At 37.4% G+C, this 19,420-nt stretch overlaps 1 protein-coding gene and 1 pseudogene across 1 annotated transcript in view; one reads left to right on the forward strand and one right to left on the reverse strand.

Annotated features, from left to right (window-relative positions):
- Nucleotides 1-19,420, forward strand: part of CCDC3 (coiled-coil domain containing 3) — a 118,132-nt gene that overhangs the window by 88,226 nt on the left and 10,486 nt on the right. The gene's annotated exons all lie outside the window — the stretch shown is intronic.
- Nucleotides 3,705-5,007, reverse strand: LOC110586486 (annotated as a pseudogene).

Genomic DNA, 19,420 nt, shown 5'->3' on the forward strand with positions numbered 1-19,420 from the left:
AGATTTTATTTATTTATTTGAGAGAGAGAATGAGAGAGAGAGAGCACGAGAGGGAAGAGGGCAGAGGGAGAAGCAGACCCCCTGCCGAGCAGGGAGCCCGATGCGGGACTCGATCCCGGGACTCCAGGATCGTGACCTGAGCCGAAGGCAGTCACTTAACCAACTGAGCCACCCAGGCGCCCTCCTCTACCCATTTTTAAGTTGGATTTTTTTTTTTTTGGTGTTGAGTTGCATAAGTTCTTGATATATTTTGGATATTAACCCCTAATCAGATAACATCATTTGCAAACATTTTCATCCATTTGGTAGATCGCCTTTTTATCTTGTTCATGGTTTCCTTTGCTGTGCAAAAGCTTTTTAGTTTGTTGTAATCACAATAGTTTGTTTCTGCTTTTATTTCCCTTGGCTGAGAAGACAGATCCAAGAAAATAATTGCCAAGGTCCAAGAGATTACTGCCTATGCAGTTTTTTTTTTTTTTTAAGGAGTTTTTCAGGTCTCATATTTAGGCCTGTAATTCATTTAGAGATTTTCTTACGCATATAGCTGTCCAGTTTTCCTAGCACCATTAAATAAAGAGATTGTTTTTCCCCAGTTGTATATTCTTGTTTCTTTTGTCATAAACCTATACATATATGGTCAATTAATTTATTTCTGGGCTCTCAATTCTGTTCTATTGATCTATTTTTGTGCCAGTACCATACTGTTTTGATTACTATAGCTTTGTAGTATTTCCTGAAATCTGGTATTATGAAACCTCCAGGTTTGTTTTTTCTCAAGATTGCTTTGCCTAGTTGGGGTCTTCTCTGGTTCCATACAAATTTTAGGATTTTTTTGGTTCTAGTTCTGTGAAAACCACTACTTGTATTTTTTTAAAGATTTATTTATTTATTTGAGAGGGGTGGCAAAGGGAGAGGAAGAGAGAGTCTCAAGCACACTCTGTGGTGAATGCAGATCCTGACTCGGGGCTCAATCCCAACACCCTGAGATCATGACCTGAGCAGAAATCAAGAGTTGGATGCCTAACTGACTCAGCCACCCAGGCGCCCCAACACTATTTGTATTTTGATAGGGATTGCATTGAGCCTATAGATTACTCTGGGTAGTATGGGCATTTCAATAATATTCTTCCAGTCCGTGAGTATAGTATATGTATTTGTGTCACTTTTGATTTCTTTTGTCAGTGTCATAGTTTTCAGAATAAAGCATCCTCCCACCTAATTGGTTAAATTTATTTCTAGGTATTTTATTTTCTTTGATGCAGTTGAAAATGGGATTGTTTTCTTTATTTCCCTTTCTGCTATTTCATTATTAGTGTACCAGAACACAACAGATTTCATGTATTGATTTTGTATCCTGCAACTTTATGGATTTATAAGATCTAATCATTTTTTGGTGGAATTTTAAGGTTTTCTATTTATAGTATCATGTCCTCTGCAAACAGAGTTAAACACTTCTTCCTTACCAATTTGGATATCTTTTGTTTTTCTTGTCTGACTGTAATAGTTAGAATTTCCTGTACTGTGTTGAATTAAAGTTCCATTACTATGTTAAGAGTGGACATCCTTGTCTTATTTGTGATCTTAGGGAAAAACCTTTCAGCTTTCACCATTCAGTTTGATGTTAGCTGTGTGTTTGTCATATATAGCCTTTATTGTGTTGAGGTATGTTTTTTCTCTACCTATTTTCTTGAGGGTTTTTATTATGATGAGATAGTGAATTTTGTCCAATGCTTTTTCTGCATGTATTGAAATGATCATATAGTTTTTATCCTGCATTTTGTTAATGTGATCTATCACATTGGTTGATTTGGATTTATTGAACCATCCTTATATCCCTGGAATAAATCTCACTTGATTATAGTGAATGAACCTTTTAATATATTGTTGAATGTGGTTTGCTAATATTTTGTTGAGGATTTTTGCATCTACGTTCATCAGGGATATTGGTCTAATTATTATGTGTATGTGTGTGTGCGTGGTTTTTTTTTTGGAGTGTCTTTGTCTTCTTTTGGTATCAGGGTAATGCTGGCCTTATGGATTGTATCAGAGTAATGCTGGCCTTGTGGAATGCTGGACTTGTGGACAGCTTTTCTATTTCTTACACTTTTTGGAACAGTTTGAGAAAGATAGGTATTAACTATCCTTTAAATGTTGATAGAATTCACATGTGAAGCCATCTGGTCTGGAACTTTTTGATTATCCATTGAATTCTGTTATTAGTAATTAGTCTGTTCAGATTTTCTGTTTCTTCCTGATTCAGTCTCGGAAGATTTTATGTTTCTAAGAATTTATCCATTTATCCTAGGTTGTTCAGTTTGTTGGCATATAATTTTTATACTAATCTCTTAGAATCTTTTGTATTTTATGATACCAATTTTAACTACTGTTTCATATTTGATTGAGTCCATTCTTTTTTTCTTGATTGGTCTGGCTAAAGGTTAATCAAATTTATCTTTGCACAGAACCAGGTCTTAATCTCATTGATATTTTATAGTGTTGTCGTTGTTTTAAAGATATTATTTGAGAGAGAGAGAGAGCACAAGCAGGGTGAGGGGCAGAGGGAGAAGCAGACTCCCCGCTGAGCAGGGAGCCTGATGCGGGGCTCAATCCTGATCCTGAGACTCCAGGATCATGACCTGAGTGGAAGGCAGACGCTTAACCAACTGAGCCACCCAGGTGCCCCAGTTGTTGGTTTTTTGTGTTTTTTTTTTTTTTTTGGTCTCTTTCATTTATTTCTACTCTAATTGTTGTTATTTTCTTCTTTCTAACTTTGGCTCTGTTCTTTTTTTTTTTTTTTTCCTAGTTACTTTAGGTGTAAGGTCAGATTTTTTTTTAAAGATTTTTCTTGTTTCTTGAGGTAAGCCTGTATCATTATAAACTTCTTTCTTAGAACTGCTTTTGTTGCATCCCAGAGGTTTTGGGCCATTGGTTTCCATTTTGTCTCCAGGAATTTCTTGATTTAACCTTTAATTTCTTTATTGACCCACTGATTGTTTAGTAACATGTTTAGTCTCCATGTGTTTGTTTCTTCCAGTTTTTCTTTCCTATATAATTGATTTCTAGTTTCATCCCATTGTGGTCAGAAAAAATGTTTGCTATGATTTCAATCTTAAGTTTTACTGAGACTTGTTTTGTGGCCCTAACATGTAATCTATCCTGGAGAATCTGCCATCGGCACTTGAAAGAATGTGTTTCTGCTGTTTGGGGGTGGAACATTCTGTATATATCTGTTAAGTCCAGCTGGTCTAATGTGTCATTCAAAGCCGCTGATTCCTTACTGATATTCTGTCTGGATGATCTATCCACTGATGTTAAGTTGGATGGTAAAGTGTCCTATTGTATTATTGTTAATTTCTCCCTTCATGTCTGTTAGTATTTACTTTATATATTTAGGTGCTCCTATGTTGGGTCCTTAGATATTTACAATGGTTATATCTTCTTATTGGACTGATCCCTTTATCATTATGTAATGACCTTTTCTGTCTCCTTTCAGTCTTTGTTCTAAAGTCAATTTTTCTCTGATATAAATATTGTTACCTGTTTTTTTCTTTTTGCTTCCATTTACATGAAATACTTTTTTTTTTATCCCTTTATATTTTTTTTAAGCTTTAATCTGTTTATTCAACAAGATGTATCTTTAGGAGTTTAGAAACAGGTTGGACACCATTATTCTTTGTGATGAATGCAGATAGCCATTTAAAAAATAAATTTCACTGTATTTTGTAACATTGTTTTATTGAGTGAACTCTTCTCACTATTTCTAAACTGTAAACAATAGGAAACTAAAGTATCAAAGGAAACACATCAGAGAGCATATATAACAGACAAAGACCTGTAAATATTCTTATACAAGAATCAATGCATATTTAAGGAAAACTGAATTTCTTATTAGGCAAATATTTTTGCATATGTTGCCTTCTCTTTTTGTGCCTTTATCTTTTGTTTGACTTTCAGCAGTTCTGCCTGGATAGCTTTATCTTTCGGTGCTATCTCTCCTGAGCTTTCTTAAGATCAGCCAATGTTTGATCATATTCTTTTAATCCTTGCCATCGTTGAGCTCTGTGGTACAATGCTTTGGTATTGGATGGGTCTATTTCAAGAGCCTCCAAACAACTGTTGATTGCTCTGTGCCAATTTGACATGTTCAGTTTATAAGAACCAATATTCAGCATGCAGCTTAAAGCTATAGGTTGTAGCTTCAATCTATCTGCTGGCTTGATAACAACCTTTGAACCTTCCACATATCTTAAAACTTTTGTGTATTTTTTAATGGCCATCTCCCAGTTCTGAGATCTGAAAAAAAAGTATTTCCAATATTTTTTATGGCTTCTGTTGTTAATAAAATTTTATTTACTTTTGCAGGTTTTTCACCTTTCACTTCTACATTTTCCAGTATTCTTGCCACACCCATTCCTTTAATTACTTGGCCAAATACCATGTTTCCCATCCATGTGACAAGTCAGCATGGTTGTGATAAAGATCTGAGAACCATTTGTATTGCAGCCTGCATTTGCCATGCTCAATAAAACTTCCTGATCATGCTTATAATAGAAATTTTCATCTTCAAATTTTTTTTACCATAAATACTTTCTCCACCTGTCCCATTTTGATTTGAGAAGTCTCCACCCTGAATCATAAATTTCTTAATAATTTGATGGAAATGGCATCCTTGGAAATGGAGAGGTTTCCCAGTGGTGGGTCCAATGCCTTTTTCTCCTGTACAGAATGCATGAAAATTTTCTGCAGTTTTGGGTACAATATCTGCAAACAATTGTGAGACAATTCAGCCAACTCGCTCCCCTCCAATGTCCACATCAAAGAAGACTCTGGGGTTACTGGGGTTGGAGGGCTTAGTTTGGGGGGATGGGTGTGACATTTTGAATTGTAGATGTGCTTGGGAGTGAACAGAGAACCTTGTGGATGACAGGCAGCTCTTTTTTCATCCCTTTACTTTCAGTCTGTATGTATCTTTAGGTGTGAGGTGAGGTTTCACATAGGCAGCATATAGATGGGTCTTGTTTTTTAAATCCATTTGGTCACATATGTCTTGAGTCCATTTATATTTAAAATAATTATTGATAAATATATACTGATTGCCATTTTGTTCATTGTTTTCTGGTTGTTTTGTAAATCTGTTTCTTTCTCTTTTGCTCTCCTACTTTGTGGGTTGATGGTTTCCTTTACAGTTATGGGTGGCTCCTGTATTTCCTTTCTCTTTATTTATTTATTTATTTTTTGTATCTGTTACAGGTTTTTGGTTTGTGGTTACCCTCTGGTTCATATATAACATCTTATGTGCATAGCAGTCTATGTTAAGTTGCTGGTCACTTAAGTTTGAACCCATTCTAAAAGCACCCAATTTTTATTGCCACCTCTACATTTTATGTATATGTCACACTTTACATCTTTTTACTTTGTGTATCTCTTGAATAATATTTGTAGAGAAAATATCCTAGTTCATCTCCATACTGCCTTTATAAGTAATTATTATTTTTTCTATGTGTTTGCTTTTTCCTGTGAAATTTTTTCCTTTTGTAAATTTCTTCTAGTTATGGCCTTTTCTTCCCCAATTAAATAAACTTGTCAGGTAGGGTATTCTTTGCTGTAGGTATTTTGCTTTCAGCACTTTGAATATGTTGTGCCACTGTCTTCTGGCCTGAAAAGTTTCTGCTGATAAATCACATGATAGCCTCAGGGAGTTTCCCTTGTATATAACTATTTTTCTTTTATTGCTTTTAAGTTTCTGTCTTTACATTTAATCTTAGTCATTTGAATTATTATGTGTCTTGGTGTGGACCTCACCGAATTCATCTTATTAGGGGTGGTCTGTTTCCTGGATCTGGATTTCTGTTTCCTTCTCCAGATTAGGGAAGATGGTAGCTATTATTTCTAAAGAAGGTTTTCTGCTCCTTTGTCTCACTCTTCTCCTCCTGGTACTCCTAGAATGGGAATGTTATTATGCTTGATGAGGTCACAGAGGTCTCTTTAACCTATCCATTTTTAATATTCTCTTGAGCTTTTATTTTAATTCCAATTAACATACAGTGTTTTGTTAGTTTCAGGTGTACGTAGAGTGCTTAAACAATCGCATACATCACCAGGTGCTTCTCATAAGTACACTCCTTAATCCACATCACCTGTTTAACACATTTCCTGCCCCTCCCCCCCACCTCCCTTCTGGTAACCATCAGTTTGTTCTTTATAGTTAAGAGTTTGCTTATTAGTTTGAATCTTTTTCTTCCCTTTGCTTGTTTTTTTTCTTAAATTGCACATCAGTAAAATCATATGGTATTTGTCTTTCTCTGATTGATTTATTTCACTTAGCATAATACTTTCTAGCGCCATCCATGTTGTTGCAAATGGTAAGATTTCATTCATTTTCATGGCTGAATAATATTAAATTATACATATTATATATATAATATATATATTTATATATACATGTATAAATATATATGTATCTATCTCACATCTTTATCCATTCATCAATTGATGGACACTTGGGCTGTTTCCATATCTCTGGCTACTATAAATAATGCTGCTATAAACATAGGGGTACATGTATCCCCTTGAATTAGTGTTCTTGTATGCTTTGGGTATGAATAGTGTGATTGCTGGATCATAAGGTAGTTCTATTTTTAACATTTTGGGGAACTTTCATACTTTTTCCAAAGTAGCTACACCAGTTTGTGTTCCCACCAACAGTGCAAGAGGGTTCCTTTTTCTCCACATCCTTGCCAACACCTGGTGTTTCCTGTGTTGTTGACTTTAGCCATTCTGACAGCTGTGGGGTGATATCACAGTTTTGATTTGTATTTCCCTGATGATGAGTGATGTTGAGCAGTTTTTCATGTATCTATTAGCCATCTGGATGTCATCTTTGGATAAATGTCTAACCATGTCTCCTGCCCATTTTTTAACTGGATTATTTGTTTTTGAGGTGTTAGATTTTTATCAGTTCTTTATATATTTTGGATACTAACCCTTTATCAGATATGTCATTTGCAAATATCTTCTCCCATTCCATTGGTTACCTTTTAGTTTTGTTGTTTCCTTTGTTGTGCAGAAGCTTCTTATTTTGATGTAGTACTAATAGTTTATTTTTGCTTTTGTTTCCCTTGCCTCAGGAGACCTATCTAGAAAAAAGTTGCTATGGCCAATATCAGAGAAGTTACTGCCTGTGCTCTCTTCTAGGATTGTTATGGTTTCAGCCTTGCATTTAGATCTTTAATCCATTTTGAATTTATTTTTTAGTATGGTGTAAGAAACTGGTCCAGTTCATTCTTTTGCATGTGGTTGTCTAGTTTTCCCAGCACCATTTGTTGAAGAGACAGTCTTTTTCCCATTGGATCTTCTTTCCTGCTTCGTCAAAGATTAGTTGACCATAATGTTGAGGGTCCATTTCTGGAGTCTCTATTCTGTTCCTTTGACCTATGTTTTTGTGCCAGTTTTGTGCACGTGTCAAACTCTTTTGATTACTACAATTTTGTAACAGAACTGGAAGTTTGGAATTGTGAGCTCTCCAGCTTTGCTTTTCTTTTTCAAGGTTGCTTTGGCTATTCGGGGAAACTTTTGTGGTTCCACACACATTTTAGGATTGTTTGTTCCAGCTCTGTGAAAAATGTTGGCATTTCAATAGGGATTGCATTAAATGTGTAGATTGCTTTGGGTAGCATAGACGTTTTAATAATATTCTTCCGGTCCATGAGCACAGAATGTCTCCATTTCTTTGTGTTATCTTCAATTTCTTTCATCAGTATTTTATAGTTTTCAGAGTATAGGTTTGGTTAGGTTTATTCCTAGGTGTCCTGGTGTTTTTGGTATGCTTGAAAATGGCATGATTGCTTGATTTCTCTTTCTGCTGCTTCATTATTGGTGTATAGAAATGCAACAGATTTCTGTACATTGATTTTGTATCATGTGACTTCAGTTCTAGCAGTTTTTTGGTGACGTGTTGGGTTTTCTATATATAGTATCATGTCATCTGCAAATAGTTAAAGCTTTACTACTTTGCTGATTTGGACGCTTCTTACTCCTTTTTGTTGTCTGATTGCTGTGGCTAGGACTTCCAATACTATGTTGAATAAAAGTAGTGAGAGTGGACATTCCTGTCTTGTTCCTAACCTTAGGGTAGGTCACTTTTTCCCCATTGAGGATGGTATTAGCTGTGGGTTGTTCATATAGGGCCTTTATAATCTTGAGGTATGTTCCCTTTAAACCTACTTTGTTGTTGAGGGTTTTTACCATGAATGGATGTTGTACTGTGCCAAATGTTTTTCCACATCTATTGAAATGATCATATGGTTCTTATCCTTTCTCTTACTGATGTGATGTATCACATTGATTTGCAAATATTGAACCACGCTTGCAACCCAGGAATGAATCCCACTTGATCGTGGTGAATGATTTTTTTAAGGTATGCATTTGGTTTGCTAATATTTTGTTGAGAATTTTTAAAAATATATTTATTTATTTGAGGTGAGGGGTAGGGGCAGAGGGAGAAAGAGTCTCAAGCAGACTCTGCTGAACATGGACGCAGGGCTCAATCTCCTGACCCTGAGAACGTGACCTAAGCTGAAACCAAGAGTTGGACACTTACCTGACTGAGCCACCCTGGTGCCCTTGTTGAGGATTTTTGCATTTATGTTCATCAGAGATAGTGGCCTATACTTCTCCTTTTGAGTGGTGTCTTTATCTGGTTTTGGTATCAGGGTAATGCTGGCCTCATAGAATGAATTTGGAAGCTTCCTCTCCTTTTCTATTTTTAGGAATAGTTTGAGAAGGATAGGTATTAAGTCTTCTTTAAATGTTTGGTAGGATTCGCCTTTGAAGCCATCTGGTCCTGGACTTTTGTTTGGAAGTTTTTTTGTTTTGTTTTGTTTTTAAGATTTTATTTATTTATTTGACAGAGACACAGTAAGAGAGGGAACACAGGCAGGGGGAGTAAGAGAGGGAGAAGCAGGCTTCCCGCAGAGCAGGGAGCCCGATGTGGGGCTCAATCCCAGGACCCTGGGATCATGACCCAAGCCGAAGGCAGACACTTAATGACTGAGCCACCCAGGCACCCCTGGAAGTTTTTTGATTACTGATTGAATTTCTTCGCTAGTTATTGGACTTTTCAAACTTTCTATTTCTTCCTGTTGCAGTTTTGGTAGTTTGTTTCTAGGAATTTATCTATTTCTTCCAGGTTGTCTAATTTGTTGGCATATGGTTTTTTATAATAACCTCTTGTAATTATATTTCTGTGGCATTGGTTATTACTCCTCTTATTTGTGATTTTATTGAGTCCTTTCTATTTTTTTTCCTGATAAGTCTGACTAGAAGTTTATCAATTTTATTGGTCTGTTCTATTGTTTTGTTAGTTTCTGTAAAATTTATTTCTGCTCTAATCGTTATTATTTCCTCTCTTCTGTTCAGTTTAGGCTTTGTTGTTCTTTTCCTAGTTCCTTTAAGTGTATGGTTAGGTGGTTTGAGATTTTTCTTCTTGAGGTAGGCCTGTATTGCTATAAACTTCCCTCTTTGCACAACTTTTGCTGCATCCCAAGGATTTTGAACCATTTGTTTTTATTTTCATTTGTTTCCATGTACTTTGTCTTCTGTTATTTCCTTGTTGACCCATTCATTGTTTAGTAGCATGTATTTGTGGTCTTTCTAGATTTTTTTCATGCAGTTGAATTCTAGTTTCATAGCATTGTGGTCAAAAAAGATGCTTCATATAACTTCAGTATTCTTGAATTTGTTGAGGGTTGTTTTGTGGGCTAATATGTGATCTCTTCTGGAGAATGTTCCCTGTGCACTTGAAAAAGTGTATTCTGTTTTAGGTTGGACTGTTCTGAATATATCTAAGTCCATCTGGTCCAGTGTGTCATTCAAAGCCATTGTTTTCTTATTTTTATTTTATTTTATTTTGTTTTGTTAGTCACCATACAATACATCATTAGTTTTTGATGTAGTGATCCATGATTCATTGTTTTCGTATAACACCCAGTGCTCCATGCAGTACGTGCCCTCCTTCATACCCATCACCAGGCTAACCCATCCCCCCACCCCCTCCCCTCTAAAACCCTCAGTTTGTTTCTGAGTCCACAGTCTCTCATGGTTCATCTCTCCCTCCGATTCCCCCCCCCCATTTTTCCCTACCTTCTCCTAATGTCCTCCATGCTATTCCTTATGTTCCACAAATAAGTGAAACCATATGATAATTGACTTTTTCTCCTTGACTTACTTCACTTAGCATAATCTCCTCCAGTCCCATCCATGTTGATGTAAAAGTTGGGTATTCATCCTTTATGATGGCTGAGTAATATTTCATTGTATATATGGACCACATCTTCTTTATCCATTCATCTGTTGAAGGGCATCTCGGCTCTTTCCACAGCTTGGCTATTGCGGACATGGCTGCTATGAACATTGGGGTGCATGTGGCCCTTCTCTTCACCACATCTGTGTCTTTGGGGTAAATACCCAGGAGTGCAATTGCTGGGTCATAGGGTTGTCTATTTTTAATTTTTTGAGGCACCTCCACACTGTTTTCCAAAGTGGCTGTACCAACTTGCATTCCCACCAACAGTGAAAGAGGGTTCCCCTTTCTCCACAATCTCTCCAACATTTGTTGTTTCTTGCCTTGTCAATTTTTGCCATTCTAACTGGTGTAAGGTGGTATCTCAATGTGGTTTTGATTTGAATTTCCCTGATGGCTAATGATGATGAACACTGTTTCATGTGTCTGTTAGCCATTTGTATGTCTTCTTCAGAGAAGTGTCTGTTCATGTCTTCTGCCAATTTTTTGACTTGCTTATTTTTTGGGTGTTGAGTTTAAGTTCTTTATAGATCTTGGGAATCAGTGCTTTGTCTGTAGTGTCATTTGCAAATATCTTCTCCCATTCTGTGGGTTGCCTCTTTGTTTTGTTGACTGTTTCCTTTGCTGTGCAGAAGATTTTTATCTTGATGAAGTCCCAAAAGTTCATTTTTGCTTTTGTTTCTGTAGCCTTTGGAGATGTATCTTGAAAGAAGTTGCTGTGGCTGATGTCAAAGAGGTTACTGCCTATGTTCTCCTCTAGGATTTTGATGGATCCCTGTCTCACATTGAGGTCTTTCATCCATTTTGAGTTTATCTTTGGGTAGGGTGTTAGAGAATGGTCGAGTTTCATTCTTCTGTATATAGCTGTCCAATTTTCCCAGCACCATTTATTGAAGAGACTGTCTTTTTTCTATTGTATGTTTTTTCCTGCTTTGTTGAAGATTATTTGACCATAGAGTTGAGGGTCCATATCTGGGCTCTCTATTCTGTTCTTTTGGTCTATATATCTGTTTTTGTGCCAGTACCATGCTGTCTTGGTGATCCCTGCTTTGTAATATAGCTTGAAATCAGGCAACGTGATGCCCCCAGCTTTGTTTTTCTCTTTCAACATTTCCTTGGCGATTCGGGGTCTTTTCTGATTCCATACAAATTTTAGGATTATTTGTTCCAGCACTTTGAAAAATGTCATTGGAATTTTGATCAGGATGGCATTGAAGGTATAGATTGCTCTGTGTATCATAGACATTTTAACAATGTTTATTCTTCCGATCCATGAGCATGGAATGTTTTTCCATCTTTTTGTGTCTTCTTCAATTTCTTTCATGAGTGTTCTGTAGTTCCTAGAGTATAGATCATTTACCTCTTTGGTTAGGTTTATTCCGAGGTATCTTATGGTTTTTGGTGCTAATGTAAATGGAATTGTTTCTCTAATTTCTCTTTCTACAGTTGCGTTGTTACTGTATAAGAAAGCAACTGGTTTCTGTGCATTGATTTTGTATCTTGCCACATTAGTGAATTGCTGTATGAGTTCTAGTAATTTGGGGGTAGAGTCTTTTAGGTTTTCCACATAAAGTATCATGTCATCTGCGAAGAGAGAGAGTTTGACTTCTTCTTTGCCAATTTGAATACATTTTCTTTTTGTTGTCTGATTGCTATTGCTAGGACTTCTAGTACTATGTTGAACAATAGTGGCAAGAGTGGGCATCCTTGACGTGTTCCTGATCTTAAGGGAAAGGAAAAGCCATTGTTTTCTTATTGATCTACTGTTTAGATGATCTATTGATTTAAGTGGGGTATTAAGGTCCCCTACTATTATTGTGTTATTATCAATTGGTGCCTTTGTTATTAACTGTTTTTATGTATTTGAGTGCTCCCATGTTTGGTGCATAAATATTTACAATTATTATTTCTTGTTGGATTGTCCCCTTTATTATTATATAATGTCCTTCTTTGTTTCTTATTACAGTCATTGTTTTAAAGTCTGTTTTGTCATCTGAAACTAATGATGTACTGTATGTTGGCTAATTGAATTTAAATTTAAAAAATCACACAAAATAGTCTATTTTGTCTGATACAAGATCTGCTAGCCTGGCTTTCTTTTGACATCCATTTGCCTGATAAATATTTCTCCATCCCCTCACTTTCAATATACAGGTAGCTTTAGGTCTAAAATGAGTCCCTTGTAGACAGCATGTAGATGGATCTTTTATTTTTTTATCCATTCTGTCACCCTTTGTCTTTTAATTGGAGCATTTAGTCCTTTTACATCCAAAGTAATTATTGATAGATCCGTATTTATGGCCATTACTTGTTTTGTGGTTGTTTCTGAAGATTTTCTCTCGTCCTTTCTTGTTTTCATTAGTTATAGAGCAGGATATTTTCTTTATTCTTTGCATATTTATTAGTGTTTTAAAAAAAGATTCACTTATTTTAGAGAGAGAGGGTGAGCATGGGGTAGGGGGCGGGCAGAGGGGGAGAGAGAATTTCAAGCGGATTCCCTGCTGAATGAGGAGCCTGACTAGAGGTTTGATCTCACAACCCCGAGTTCATGACCTGAGTCAAAACCAAGATTCACATGCTCAACTGACTAAGCCCCTTATTAGTGGTTTTTGGTTTGTGGTTGCCATTAGGTTTTTATATTTCTGTACATAGCAATCTATATTAAGGTGAGGGTTGTTTAAGTTTGAACCTGTTGTTTATTCCTCTCCATGTTTTTGGTATGTGGCTTCATATTTTACCACCTTTTATTTTGTGAGTACCTTGATTTTTTTTACAGAAATACTCATCCCCCCCCTCCCCTTTTGTGTTTCCTACCTTCATACTATCACTTTTGGTTTTCCTTTCCACTCAAAGAATCCCCCTTAATATTTCTTGCAGGACTGATTTAGTGGTCATGAACTCCTTTAGTTTTTGTCTGGAAAGCTCTTAATCTCTTCTTCTATTCTGTGTTATATCCTTGCTGGATAGGGTATTCTTGACTGCAGATTTTTCCCATTCAGCACATTGAATATATCATGCCACTCCCTTGTGCTTTGAAAGTTTCTGCTGCAAAATCCTCTGCTAGCCTTAGGGGGTTTCTCTTGTGTGTTACTTCATCTTTTGCTGCTTTTAATATTTTTTGTCACTATATTTTGCCATTTTAATTACAGTATGTTTTGGTATGGAACTGCTTTTGTTCATTTTGTCGGGGGTGGGGGAGTTCTATGTGCCTCTAGATCTGGATATCTGATTCCTTCCCCAGATAAGGGAAGTTTTCAGCTATTATTTCTTCAAATAAATTCTCCAGCTCCTTTTCTCCCTCTTCTTTGGGGACTCCTATAATGCGGATGTTATTACATTTGATGGAGTCAGTCACTGAGTTGCCTAAGTATTCTCATTTTACATAATTCTTTTTTCTCTTTTGTTCAGCTTGATTACTTTCCATTATTCTGTTTTCTTGGTCATTAATTTATTTCTCTGCTTCTTCCAGTCTGCTATTCTTTCCACCAAGCATGTTTCTCATTTTGTTGATTAACTCTTTTATCTCTGCTGTTATTTCTTATCTCTGTGTTAATTGGTCTCAGTGATGCCTTCCACTCTTTTCTCAAGCCCTGTGAGTATCTTATTGATCATTAAAGTCTCTATCAGGCATATTACTTAGATCTGTTTCACATAGGTCTCTGGTTGTGGTCCTGTCCTAGTCTTTCATTTGGGACAAATTCCTCTGTCTTCTCATTTTGTCTAAGTCTTTGTGCCTGCTTCTTTGTCATAAAAGTCAGCTACCTCTCCTGTTCTTGAGGGTAATGGCTTTATGAAGAAGAAATCCTGTAGTGCCCTGCTGTATAGTGTCCCTTGTTTCTCAGGGCCTGGCACTTTAGGGAGTATCTCCAGTGTGTGCTGTGTGCACTCTATTTAGTCCTTGCTCCTTTATCCTTCAGGCCAGCCATCTTCAGAGGCTCTATTTGTGGGCAGTGTTTGGTCCCTGGCCTGAATGTGGCAATTTTTAACTAGCTGTATTCTGGTCTGCTTGTGAAATGAAATCTGTCCCCACCACTGCCAGAACTGAGGTCCTGCAAAGCTCCTGGGTCAGGAGACATGGTGTGGGGTAAGGGTTTGGGTTGATCTTCTGGGGGCTAGGGCCTGCCATGCTGGGACTAAAGCAGTCATGACTGGGAAGGGCACTTCCACTGGAGTGGGTTGGGGGGAGGCTTGGTGTAAGGAAATTAGGCAGCTCATGTCTGCTCTACACTGATTCCTGCAGGTGGTTCTGTGGTTATGCTGAAGGGCCAGGGAGGGAAACAGCATCTGCCAGTTCCTTTGTTCCTTGGGAGGGGTTTCTCCATGAATGCTGCTTCTCTGGGACATACTTCAGAGATGCATAAATAACTTCCCCACTGTGTTCCCAGATGGTCTTCAGATCAGTTTCCATGCTGTATGTTGTGGGCTGTTTGCCCTTCCTTCTCTCTAAGAGCATAGTTATATAGTTGTATTCTTGGGATGGGGCAAGCTTAGGGTCCTCTTATTCTGCTGCCATCTTCCCTTCTCCTTTTATATACTTTTATCTTTTGGCTGCCCAGCTTGATTGCTTTCCATTACTCTGTCTTCCAGCAAGTTGACCCATTCTTCTGCATCCTCTAATCTGTTGTTGATTCCCTCTAGTGTACTTTTCATTTCCGTTAATGTATTCTTTGGCTCTGTTTTATATTGTCTCTTTGTTGAAGTTCTCACTGAGTTTATCCACTCTTCCTTCAAGTTCAGTGAGTATCTTTATGACCATCACTTTGAACTTTTTATCAACCATATTGTTTGTTTCTTTTAGCTCTTTTACTGTGATTTTGTCTTGCTTTTTTCATTTGAGATCTTTGCCTCTGTCTCCTCATTTTGTCTAACTCTCTTTGTTTGTTTTTATGTATTAGGTAGGCCAACTAAGTTTTTGAAAGTAGTGACTTTATGTATATGGGATCCTATAGTGCCCTGTGGTCCAGGTCCCTCTGGTCACTAGAACCAGGTACTCCAGGGGTGTCCCCTGTGTGGGCTGTGTATGCTCTCTGGTTGTAGCTGAACCATGATTGATGTGAGCATGCTTATAAGTGGAGCTGGCCCTCAGCTCAGCTTGCTGCAATGACCTACTTTATGTGCCATGGGCACACTGGTGTATGTCTCACTCCCTATGTGCAATTTAGAGGCTGGGCTGACTGGTGGGTGGGGTTGGCACTTAACCAACCTGGGTGTCTGCACTTACCACTAGGACAGCTGTGAGTGTACTGATGAGTAGGGCTTGCTCCCTGCACAGTCAGTGAGAAGCTTGGCTGCAGGAGCTGTGGGCATATTGGTGTGTGGTGTTAGCTACCCCCCACCTCAGGGCTGGAGTCACTTTGGAGAGGTGCCAGTCCCATGCTGGCTGCCTGCTGGGTGTGGTGGGACAGGAGTCATTTTGGAGGACTGACTGCTGGGGTGGGGTTTGCAGTGACAGCCAGTGTTAACACTCTCCAAGTGTCAGGCTGTCTAGGCTGGGGGAGGGCAAGAAAAACAGTACCTGTCAGCACTTTTGTTCCTGGAGAAATCTCCTGCAGATGGCTGCACTTCTGGCATCTGGTTAGTCAACAAATCTTTTCCACATACACCCTAGGTGCTTTTCAAACTGTGTTTGGGCTGAGTTAGTTGGAATGCTGGCTGTTTAAGGGTGGGAACTCAGTTTCCTATCACCCTTAGGTGCCTTTAGAGTTAAGAACCACTGACTTTCAATGCCAGACCTTATGGGGACTTGTTTTCCTAGTGTGAGTCCCTAGGCCAGAGGGTTAGTGCCCCGTGTGGGGTGTGATCCCCTCTCTTTTCCATGTTTGTGATATTTCTTACTTTTGTGGTTGGTTGCACCAGAGGTTTAGTTCCTGACTGCATTTCTACCCCTTCTTACCCTTTTCCGTGTGGCCTTCTCTCTATAACTAGCTGTGGAGGATCTGTTCTACCTGTTTTCAGGGAGAGTTACAATACATGTAGTTGTGTCTGTGGGACAAGTTGAGCTCAGGATCCTCATACTCCACCATCTAGCCAGTCTACCCTAGGTGGTTTGTTCATTTTGTTCATGGTTCTTCTGTGCAGAAGCTTTTTAGTTTGATGGAGTCCCACTTATTTACTTTTGGTTTTGTTGCTTTTTTGTTTTGGTGTTAAATCCAAATATTCATTGCCAAGACCAGTGCCTAGGAGCTTACCCTTTATGTGTTCTTTTAGGAGTTTTGTGTTTTTCAGGTCTTCCATTCAAGTATTTTAATTCATTTTGAGTGAATTTTTTTGTATGGTGTAAGATGGGGGTCCAGTTTTCTCAGCACCCTTTATCAAAGAAACTATCTTCTCCCCATTGTATATTCTTCTCTCCCTGTTGTAAATTAATTGATTGTATATGCATGGGTTTGTTTCTGGACTCTGTTTTATTGATCTGAGTCTGTTTTTATGCAAGTATCATACTATTTGATTACTGTGGTTTTGTGATATAGTATGAAATTAGGAAGTGTGTTGTCTCATCTTTGTTGCTCAGAATTGCTTTGGTTATTCAGGGACTTTTGTGGTTACATACAGACTTTATGATTATTCCATTTCTGTGAAAAATTCCATTAGAATTTAGATAGGGATTGTATTTAATTTTAGTTTTTCGGTGTACAGGTCTTTTACCTCTTTGGTTAAATTTATTCCTAGATTTTATACACTCTGGTGCAGTTGTAAATGGGTTTTCTTAATTTCTATTTCTGATAGTTTATTAAATATAGAAACACAGCTGATTTTAATATATTTATCTCCTGCAATTTTACAGAACTTATTTACTCTAACAGTTTTTTTGCAGAGTTTTAGGGTTTTCTAAATGTAATATCATGTCCTTTGTAAATAGAGACAGTTTTATTTTTTCTACTCCAATTTGAATACCTCTTCTTTTTGTCTAATTGCTGTAGCTTGGATTTAAAATTGGTGAGAGTAGAGTAGGCATCCCTGTTTTGTTATTCATCTTAGGGGGAAATCTTTTAGCATTTCACCACTGAGTATGATGTTAGCTGTGAGCTTCTCATGTATGGCCTTTATTATGTTAAGGTACAGTCCTTTTATAACACTGAGAGTTTTCATCATGAAGGATGTTAAATTTTGTCAATTTCTTGTTCTGCATTGATTGAGATGATCATATGGTTTTTATCCTTCATTTTGTTAATGTGGTGTATCACACTGATAGATTTACAGATGTTGAACCACTTTTGCATCCTTGAAATAAATCCTATTTGATTGTGGTGTATGATCTTATGTTTAATTTCATTTGCTAATAATTTGTTGAGGGTTTTTTCCTGTATGTTCAGCCGGGATATTGACCTATAATTTGTTTTCTGTAGTGACCTTGTCAGATTTTGGTATCAAGATAATTGATAGTCTTACAAAATGAATTTGCAAGGTTTGCACAAGGAGTGGTATTAATATTTCTTTAAATGTTTGGTAGAATTCATCACTGAAACATTCTGGTTCTGGACTTTTTTGGGCAGGTTTTTGATTTACAGATGACTGATTCAATCTCTTTACTAGTATTCTGTTCAGATTTTCTATTTATTCATGAATCACTCTTGGTAGGTTTTATGTTTCTGGGAATTTATCCTTTTTTTTTTTAATTGTCCAGTTTCTGTGGTAAATGTTGTAACTTCTCTTTGATTTCTGGTCTAGTCTGTTTGTTTCAGTAATCTTTTTTGTTTTCTTTTTATTCTCCATTTTTTTCTGGTCTGATCTGTATTATTTTCTTCCTTTCCTAGTTCCTTGAAGTGTAAAGGTTGTTTATTTGAATTTCTTGTTTCTCAGATTTTACTGCATTCTGTAAGTTTTGGTATGTTGTATTTTTTTGTTTTTTGTTTTAATTTTTTAAATTAACATGTAAAGTATTATTTGTTTCAGGGGTACAGGTCTGTGATTCATCAGTCTTACACAATTCACAGCGCTCACCATAGTACCTACCCTCCCAAATGTCCATCACCCAGCCACACCATCCCTCCCACCCCCCTCCACTCCAGCAACCCTCAGTTTGTTTCCTGAGTTAAGAGTCTCTTATGGTTTATCTCCCTCTCCAGTTTCATCTTGTTTCATTTTTCCCTCCCTTCCCCTATGATCTTCTGTCTTGTGTCTCAAATTCCTCATATCAGTGAGATCATATGATACTTGTCTTTCTCTGATTGACTTATTTCGCTTAGCATAATACCCTCTAGTTCCATCCACATCGTTGCAAATGGCAGGAGTTCATTTTTTTTTTGGTGGCTGCATAATATTCCACTGTGTATATATATATATATATATATACCACATCTTCTTTATCCATTCATCTGTTGATGGACATCTTGGCTCTTTCCACAGTTTGGCTATTGTGGACATTGCTGCTATAAACATTGGGGTGCACGTGCCCCTTCAGATCACTACATTTGTATCTTTGGGGTAAATACTCAGTAGTGCAATTGCTGGGTCATAGGGTAGCTCTATTTTCAAATTTTGAGGAACCTCCCTACTGTTTTCCAGAGTGGCTGCACCAGCTTGCATTCCCACAACAGTGTAGGAGGGTTACCCTTTCTCCGCATCCTCGCCAGCATCTGTCGTTTCCTGACTTGTTAATTTTAGCCATTCTGACTGGTGTGAGGTGATATCTCATTGAGGTTTTGATTTGGATTTCCCTGATGCTGAGTGATGTTGAGCACTTTTTCACGTGTCTGTTGGCCATCTGGATGTCTTCTTTGCAGAAATGTCTGTTCATGTCTTCTGCCCATTTCTTGATTGGATTCTTTGTTCTTTGAGTGTTGAGTTTGATAAGTTCTTTATAGATTTTGGATACTACCCCTTTATCTGACATGTCATTTGCAAATATCTTCTCCCATTCTGTCAGTTGTCTTTTGATTTTGTTGACTGTTTCCTTTGCTGTACAAAAGCTTTTTATCTTGATGAAGTCCCAATAGTTCATTTTTGCCCTTGCTTCCCTTGCCTTTGGCGATGTGTCTAGGAAGAAGTTGCTGTGGCTGAGGTCGAAGAGGTTGCTGCCTGTGTTCTCCTTTAGGATTTTGATGGACTCCTGTCTCACATTAGGTCTTTCATCCATCCAATAAATAAATAAAATCTTTAAAAAAAAAAAAAGGTCTTTCA

The sequence above is a fragment of the Neomonachus schauinslandi genome, chromosome 5, assembly GCF_002201575.2.
Source record: "Neomonachus schauinslandi chromosome 5, ASM220157v2, whole genome shotgun sequence".
In the NCBI taxonomy this organism is placed as follows: Eukaryota; Metazoa; Chordata; class Mammalia; order Carnivora; family Phocidae; genus Neomonachus; species Neomonachus schauinslandi.